At 48.3% G+C, this 9,113-nt stretch overlaps 1 long non-coding RNA gene across 2 annotated transcripts; it reads right to left on the reverse strand.

The window, feature by feature from the left end:
* Positions 1–4,945: 4,945 nt before the first annotated feature.
* Positions 4,946–8,388, reverse strand: LOC128584848 (uncharacterized). 2 transcript variants are annotated; one of them, XR_008379748.1, is made up of 5 exons: positions 8,330–8,388; positions 8,028–8,108; positions 7,835–7,922; positions 7,364–7,486; positions 4,946–7,131 (listed from the first exon to the last, which is right to left on the reverse strand). It is a non-coding gene; the product is annotated as an uncharacterized LOC128584848 (long non-coding RNA). The 2 variants fall into 2 exon arrangements; XR_008379747.1 differs by having other exon boundaries at positions 7,364–7,922.
* Between the last annotated feature and the right edge of the window lie 725 nt (positions 8,389–9,113).

Consider the following 9,113-nt stretch of genomic DNA (forward strand, 5'->3'; position numbering starts at 1 on the left):
TTTCATTTTATGGAGGTACATCCTGATGATTCCTCTCTTCCCCTCCAGTTCAGAGCTTCTGCTGAGAATTTTCAACTAAAATGCAGGACAGCAGAGTCCAGTTGGTGAAAAGGCTCTCAACCAGAGACCTAGAAGGGGATTTCTGAGCTTGAGGGTTCCTTTCTAATCTCCAGGCAATATTTACCTGACCCAGGGCATGTCTGAAGCAGTGGGGTGTATGTAGGGCCCCAGGGACAGGGAGATGACACTGGGGTCCCCAGCATGCATTTCCACAACATCCTTTCCTTTTCATCTCCTCTTCTACTAACTCTGCCCACCACAACAAGGTAAGACAAATGTTTTTTTCACTTAAAAGAAAACCACATCCCTGGGAGATGAAATGATTTCTCAGAGGCGGTCATCGCATTAGTGCTGGCCTGGGCACCATCCCTTGGTTCTCAGAGGTGGTCATCGCATTAGGGCTGGCCTAGGCACCATCCCTTGGTTCTCAGAGGCGGTCATCGCATTAGTGCTGGCCTGGGCACCATCCCTTGGTTTTCAGAGGCAGTCATCGCATTAGGGCTGGCCTGGGCACCATCCCTTGGTTCTCAGAGGCGGTCATCGCATTAGGGCTGGCCTGGGCATCACCCCTTGGTTCTCAGAGGCAGTCATCACATTAGTGCTGGCCTGGGCACCACCCCTTGGTTCTCAGAGGCGGTCATCGCATTAGGGCTGGCCTGGGCACCATCCCTTGGTTCTCAGAGGCAGTCATTGCTTTAGTGCTGGCCTGGGCACCATCCCTTGGTTCTCAGAGGCAGTCATCACATTAGCGCTGGCCTGGGCACCATCCCTTGGTTCTCAGAGGCAGTCATCGCATTAGGGCTGGCCTGGGCATCACCCCTTGGTTCTCAGAGGCAGTCATCACATTAGTGCTGGCCTGGGCACCATCCCTTGGTTCTCAGAGGTGGTCATCGCTTTAGTGCTGGCCTAGGCACCATCCCTTGGTTCTCAGAGGCGGTCATCACATTAGGGCTGGCCTGGGCACCATCCCTTGGTTCTCAGAGGAGGTCATCACATTAGTGCTGGCCTGGGCATCATCCCTTGGCATGTGTGTCCTGACAGTTGGGAGCTCACAAAACAAACCCACTTCACCCTGCCCATCACGAAAACCCCAGCTTTTTCTGGAAAAATAAATGCCTTTTGGAGGGGGTGAGAATCATTCCAAAGACTTCATCTGATTTCTTCATCACTGGAAAATTCAGCCCCTGATGAATGTCAGTCCTACCCAGTCTAAATGTCCTAGAAACCCTCCCTCTGCATCACTGTCTGTAACTCAAGCAAAAGATGTATTTCCATCCTTCAAATCCTGTAATTTCTTGGAAGTACACAGATTTAGCATGTTTTCTCTATCCTCACTAAACATTTTTTCTAAACAACAACGAGGGAGTGAAACACTAATATCTTATGTAACCCAACCATCTAGATCAAAGATGAACCAGGTGAAGCCATTTCACGAGAGAGGTGAGACAGCCTTCCTTCCATTTTCTAGCATGTATGCAGAAATAGACCCAACTTCAGTCTGACAGGGTCATATTTCCACAATGTCTACAAATGCCACAAAGGAAATAATTAACAGGGACAAAAATTTTTTTTAAGTTAAGAATAACCATACACATATGAGTACACAGACCCACACAGAATGGCCCAGAGAAAAAACATGGATTGGGCGGCACCTGTGGTTCAAGGAGTAGGGCACTGGCCCCATGTACCGGAGGTGGCGGGTTCAAACCTGGCCCTGGCCCAAAAAAACTGCAAAAAAAAAAAAAAAGATAGAAAAGAAAAAACATGAATTATGCCTAAAAGAATAGATAAATACCAATTCTTAGAGTTGTTTGAAAGATCTAATTATTGGATTTTCTGGCATTAGCCCGACTCCTTAATGGAAGGAGTCAAATAAACAAGACTGAGTTCACATAGACTCCAAAATTAGTTAGGCTGGATTAAATTCTTAAGACCGCACTGAAGTCCAAGTTTGTGAATACAAATTCTTCCTATAATGTGAAGAACAAAATAGTATGTTTTGACCATGGAAAGTGAGGGATACAGTGACAATAGAGTTCTAAGAAAAGTCTAAACTTTGGACCTACTTACAATTCACTTCCTACCCTTAGGACACAAAGAAATGTTTTTTATGTTAGCGGATCACCCACTTATTAAACGCATATGCCCAATTGTATGGTGACATTAAGAAAAGCCATTTTGTCCAGGAATCTTCTAGACTCCGAGTCAATTTGCAACCAGATAATTCTCTCAAGCCTCAAAGTAAAACTTTCCATTGTTTTTACTTAATTCATTCAATGAACAAACACTGTGATGAGTGGTGTTTTTATTTTGTGAGAAGAGATTAAAGCAAAAAAAGCTTTGCAGTCCCTAAAGCAGCGGTTCTAAACCTGTGAGTCATGACCCACAGGAACTGTATTAAAGGGTTGCGGCATTGGGAAGGTTGAGAACCACTGCTCTAAAGGTTTACTTTGAGAGAGGAAAAACAAACATAGTCTTGATGACTTGAGAATAGTAACATTCATCTATAAATGAAACATATATTTCAAACTTAATACTGTAGCTCTTGGGAACAAGAAGCAGAGGAAGGCTCAAAGCAAGTGAGGTCCATCAGGAGTCCCCGTGGAGGACCAAGCATCCCTCTGAGCCTGTGTGGTCTGCCAGGGAACTGGGGAGAAGGCACAGCACCCCTGCAGGAGGCAAAACATCATGAAGACCCCAGGGATCACTTTCCTGTCTCGGTCCAGAAACCATGTTTTCTGTGTCTTTCCATCCCCACCTCCAGACCTCTGGCTGCCTCACCGCAGCCTGGAAGTCCAGGACTCCATGGCCTGCACCAAGAGCACACAGCACAGGCTTAGATCAGCAGCTAGCGTGAGTGGGAGCTGGGCCAGACGGAGCTGCTGCCATCAGTATATCATCGTCATTGTCACCAGCCACGAGCCCAGGTCTGCTGTTTCACCTACACCTTTCAGTAGACCTCTCAGGCCTTCCGACCTTTCTAGCAGAGTTAATGAGAAGAAGAGCAGAGGACGGGATTTTAGCTGGAAGCTGGTTGGACAGCAGGCCGGTGTTCAGTGAACATCATTTGTCCTGTTTTCCCTCCTTCTTATCTTCCTTCCTCTGGTTGGTTTATTAGCTACTGACTCTGCGGCAGGTACACCAGGGAGCAAGATCAATGTGGTCCCAGCCCTGATGGAGCTGACTTTCTGCCACTGAAATACAGGACACTTCTTTTATCCCCTTTTTGGAAGAACATCTTTCCCATAAGCTCTATCAGACTTTTGCTCTTGTTTTATTGGCTCTCCCTGGGTCACAGGCTTGCCCCACCCATCAGACACGGTCAGAGGGAACAGGATGGCCTTGCTGACACAACTCAATCATGACTCATCCTGGGGCTGGACCCCGGGACAGCCCAGATGAATCAGGATTTCTTTATGATGAAGGCAGAAGGGAGGATGGCCACGCAGGAGAGGACTTGGATGGACGATGGATTTAGACCACAGTCTGACACCAGGCTTAGGGCTCACACAGTTTTCTGGGGATCCCGGGGCTGTGGAATGGCGTTCAACTATGTCTGGCTCTTCAGAGGGGAAGGCTGGTTGCTATTGAGGATGACAGAGATGAGGTCAAGGGCTCACAGAAAGCACAGAAGGTTCAGAAATAACACAAAGGGTCTAGATTACCAGACTGGAGGACGCGAGGAAGGAGAGAATGGAAACCTGGTTCCACTGACCCTTTAACTGGCCACATAGGAACTTCTTTTAAAAAGGCCAAAGAACAGAGATTTTTTTAGAAGAAAAGAAACTCAGGGGCTGAGTTGAGAAGGACACTTACTTCAAAAAGCTTTTCTCCAGGGCACTGAGCAGAAAATCTTTTTGAAATAAGTGTCCTCCCCAACCCAGCCCCTGACACGTCTGTAATGGAACAGACCAGGTCCTTGCAGTAGCGTTGTGCAAAGAGCTGTTGCCAGCAGGAAGTGAAATAATAAAGCAAGGGCTTCTCCTCTGCTTACTGACCTCCTTTTGGGACCCTAGTCTACAAAAATAAAAAGAATCATCATCATCATTTCCATTCTGGAAACAGGCCAGCCTACTGTTGTGTTCACTAAACTCCCCAAGCCTGAGCCCTGAGGCAAGCTCGCTGTCTCTGGGACTGTAAAATGCCAAGTTAGCAAAATCTCTGGACTCCTAGTTTCCACCTTTGCACGCTTCCCTCACTGCCTGGGTACTTGACAGAGGATAAATGAGGTTTCATGAGCCAGAAATTAGCCTGACATCCTCCCTTCTCTGTTAAACTGTCCCATGTTACCTTCGACAACACAGTCTCCAAGTGTTTTTAATCATCCACCCTCACCAGGAAAAACAAATGAGCACAGACTCAGTTGGGTCCCCTGGGAAGCAGACACTGAGATGGAGTTAGGAAGGAAAGAGGTTTATTGCAAGTGATGCCCATAAAAGATAAAAGGGAAGAGAACAGGACTGGACAGGGAGAGCCGTGGGTGCCACATCAATCTGATGGTCTCAGCCAGCCCCACCTGCTCTCTGGGCAAAGATTGCCTGTAGGAGGAATTGCCCCGTTGAACATAAATGGCCAGGCCCAGGGGCACCGCCAGGCTCAGTCACTGGCTGGAAATGGGCGGCGCCTGTGGCTCAGTGAGTAGGGCGCCGGCCCCATATGCCGAGGGTGGCGGGTTCGGACCCAGCCCCGGCCAAACGGCAACAGAAAAGTAGCCGGGCGTTGTGGCAGGCGCCTGTAGTCCCAGCTACTCGGGAGGCTGAAGCAAGAGAATCGCGTAAGCCCAGGAGTTAGAGGTTGCTGTGAGCTGTGTGATGCCACGGCACTCTACCCGAGGGCGGTACAGTGAGACTCTGTCTCTACAAAAAAAAAAAAAGCTGAAGCGGAGTGTGAGGCGCATCTACCAGCAGGAGGCTGTCACACAACTCTACTCCTTGCTGCTCAACACGCCCTTTCTTAAAAGGGGATCTGAGCAAAGCAGCTCCACAGCTGCCCCAGGCCTCTGTGGGAGGGTCACAGGGGCTGCTCCTTATATTATTATACACGTGCCCCACAAATACATCAAAAATTAGGCCAGGTAAGGTGGCTCATGACTCTAATCCTATCACTCTGAAAGGCTGAGGCAGGCAGATTGCTTCAGTGAGACCCAGTCTCTACCTAAATTAGAAAAAATAGCCGGGCGTTGTGGCGGGCACCTGTAGTCCCAGCTACTTGGGAGGCTGAGGCCAGAGGATGGCTTAAGCCCAAGACTTTGAGGTTGCTGTGAGCTATGACACCATGGTATTCTACACAGGGTGAGAAAGTGAGACTCTGTCTCAAAAATAAAATAAAATTTCATAATAATATGACATAAAACACGTAAGTAGGGAAGCTCCATGGAGCTTCTTCATGGGTGCCCCTCTCCATCCCCAGGCCTGGAGTGGTGCTGGCTCCCCTCTGTCCAGCAGCAGCTGACCAGGTAGTCCTTGGACCCCGTGAGCCCCAGAGTCAGAGGAAGGGATCCAGCAGTTAAGGGGCACTTCCCATCCTTGGCACTCCCTTGTTAAAAACTGAGTTCTGCCATCTAAATCACACCGCTCTGCCTTTTGCTGCGGGAATCCCCTGAAGCCTGTACCGAACGTCTCCACTTGCAGTTCTTCCTGTCCTTCTCTCAAGCCTCGAGCAAAAGCAGCCACCAGGGGCGACGCCCTTCAGCTGCTCAAAGGGGAGATGCTGGCACTTAGCCAACGCGTCCCCAACATTGGTCCACGATTATTTCCTCCACCCGCATTTTGAAACCCCCCCTGCTAGGGCGGCACCTGTGGCTCAGTGAGTAGGGCGCCGGCCCCATATACTGAGAGTGGCAGGTTCAAACCCGGCCCCGGCCAAACTGCAATGAAAAAAATAGCCGGGCGTTGTGGTGGGCACCTGCAGTCCCAGCTACTTGAGAGGCTGAGGCAAGAGAATCACCTAAGCCCAAGAGCTGGAGGTTGCGGTGAGCTGTGACACCACAGCACTCTACCGAGGGTGACATAGTGAGACTCTGTCTCAAAAAAAAAAAAGAAAAGAAAAGAAAATCCCGCCCCCCCCACCGTATGACACACTTCAGGAGGACACAGAAAAGATCACACGCTCAGCCTTAAATTCAAGCCCAAACACAAGCACCAAGTTCCAACATCACAAGCAGAAGCATAGTGCCCAGGGCCTTGCCTGGGTCTCTCATCATTCTGACAGTGTAAATGCCTCCGTGACCCAAAGAGCACCCACATGGCTTCCCAGGGTGCTGTTCCCGGCACAGGACTGTGCTTGCCTAGTGTGTCCCCTGCTCTTTGAGAACCTAGGGTGCAAAGCTGAGGAAAGGAGATCAAAAAGAAACACAGGCCTCTAAACGAGCCTGGGACAAGAGCTGAGGAATGTGACAGTAGCTTCAGACAGAGCAGCGGACACCACACACATCACTGCCAGAGCACAGCCACGCGAGGGCGGAGATGTTTGTCTCCATAGAAAAGTTCATTTCTCTCCTCACAGCACCAACAACAGGGGCTGGCTTCAAGTATAGTATTTGTTGAATTAATTTTGTTCTTTTTCTAATATCTACATTTCCTTAAGGAGCCAAGACATCTACCATAAAAATATGAATTAAGGAACAAACAATGACTGTCCCTTCTTTCTCTTGAGTGCTTTCGGAAGTCTAGATCCTTTGTTTCTGGGGCTGTCATCCACAGCGACTTAGTAATATGTTTGTGAGGCCTCTCTGGACCAGCAGTAGAGAGCTGGCGGCAGGAGCTGCAGGGAGACCTGGACCCGTGTGAGTGGGCTCAGCAGATGATGTCCCCCACACCTACTACACCCATGTGCTTGCTTCTCTCCAATCTTTAGGATCGAATCTCCAGTAATGGCCCAGATCAGTGGTTCTCAATCAGGGATGACGGTGCCCCAAGAGACACTGGCAATGCTTGGAAACATTCTTGGTGGTCACAACCAGAAGGAAGCTTCTGGCGTCTAACAGGGACAGGCCAGTCTGGGCACACGGTTCCACAGCAGAGAAAGGCTCCTCCCCGAACGTCAGCAGTGCTGGGGCTCAGAAATCCTGACCTGTAACACAAGACACCAGCAGCCTCTTACCTTTTTTGGCTTTTTGTTTTCTTTCCTTCCTCAATGCAACAAAACAAAACAAAAAAATGCTGGAAAATAAAACCTTTTGTTCAACCTTCAGCCTGTGGCACTTCAAGCCAAGTGTGTCAGTGATTGGAGCAGCAAAGCCAAGGTTCACCTGGGAATAGGCACCTGGGCTGCCACGTACCTCTCTTGGGCACCTGCTACCAACCTCGAGGTGCCCAAGGTGCTGATTTCCCTAGAGCTCTTCTCTCCAAGTCACACCAAAGGTCTTCTGTACACCACAAGGAACTCTGCATAGGGCCATGAGCGGTGCTTCCAGGCAGCCAGGTCCCTGTCTCCACAGCCCACAACACAAACAGCATGGTGAGCCAATGTTTTGCGTATGGCAGAGTGGGCTGCACGCATCCATGGTGCTCTGGGCAGAAGGATAAGGACAGCAGACAAGAGGCCCTGACTTGACCCATATATTGGGAGGGGTAAGCCTTGTGCCTGAGACAGTGTTCACTGTGTGGGGACACAGGAAACCCTGCCAGTCTACAGGCCCAGGGAGAAAGTAAACATCAGGTCTCAGACTGCTCCTGTGTGCTGCCCCTCATCACAGAGAGGCATGTTTCTGCAAGAACTCTGATTAGGGATAAGACAGAACTTGAGATCAACAAGGTGATTCCAGAACACCTACCATGGAAGATATCTGTTTGGGTAGCCTTGAGGGGCCTAGGATGGAAGAAAGTCTCAAATCCATTCATTCAACGTAAACTCCGCAATCACTGGTGATTTAGACAAGATAAGAAAAATAGAAGCAGAATAGAGTTAAGAATTAAAGATATTCCACAATGATTGTTAAATTTTAGGCCAGGAGTGGTGGCTCCCACCTGTAATCCCAGCACTTTGGGAGGCCAAGGTAGGAGGCCAGAATTTGAGACCAGCCTGGGCAACACAGTGAGACTCCATCTCTACAAATACAAGAGAAGCTCTGTAAGTTGACCATCTAACTGTAACAAACTGATCAACATATAGATCAGTGGTCAACATAAGGAACTTCCATTGCACACATGTGGTGCATGTCCAGTCTGTGAAAATTAGGTCAACTTAAGGAGGTGCTCAATGTAGAGAGGTAGCCAACTATAGGTTCTACTATAATTCTTAAAAATTAGCTGGGCATAGTGGCACATACCTGTAGTCCTACCCAGGAGGACAGAGCACTCTGCCTCTAAAAAGAAAGAAAAGAAGAAAAGGAAATACAGGGTGGACATAAAGTTCATGTTCCATTTACTATGTTAAACTATTTTAAATTGCACACGAACTTTATGTTCGCCCTTTATATCAATTAAACAGCGTTACTACTGTCTAGGCACAGTGGCTCACACCTGTAATCCTAGTGCTCTGGGAGGCTGAGGCGGGTAGATTGTTTGAGATCAAGAGCTCCAGACCAGCTTGAACAAGAGTTAAGACTCCCATCTCTGCTAAAGAACAGAAAAACTATCCAGCCATTGTGGTGGACACATGTGGTCCTGGCTACTTGGGAGTCTGAGGCAAGAAGATCACTTGAGCCCAAGAGTTGGTGGTTGCTGTGAACTGTGATGCCATGGCATGCTACCCAGGACACCAGATTGAGACTCTGACTGGAAAAAAAAAAAAAAAGTTACTACTATACATTATCTACTATAATGATGTTGTTATATTGAATATAGTTAGTTGGGGGGAAAAGCAGTCCTAAAAATAAGTATCTATGACTTAATGAAGGCTCACTCCTGTGACTCCCAACTAAAGCCATCAAATCTTATTCTCTCACCAGCTGAGCAAAGAACCCTCCAGGTAAGATTATACTAAACTTTTGTTCTTATTCCCTTTCCAATAGCAAACAAAATCTGGCTGGTTTCATTCCTTCAGAATCCTCCTGATAAGCTGCCTGGTGGGTGGAAATGTTTTCCAAACAGAGGATAAGGTCACTCTATCCT

This window comes from Nycticebus coucang, chromosome 4 (genome assembly GCF_027406575.1).
Source record: "Nycticebus coucang isolate mNycCou1 chromosome 4, mNycCou1.pri, whole genome shotgun sequence".
NCBI classification, from domain to species: domain Eukaryota; kingdom Metazoa; phylum Chordata; class Mammalia; order Primates; family Lorisidae; genus Nycticebus; species Nycticebus coucang.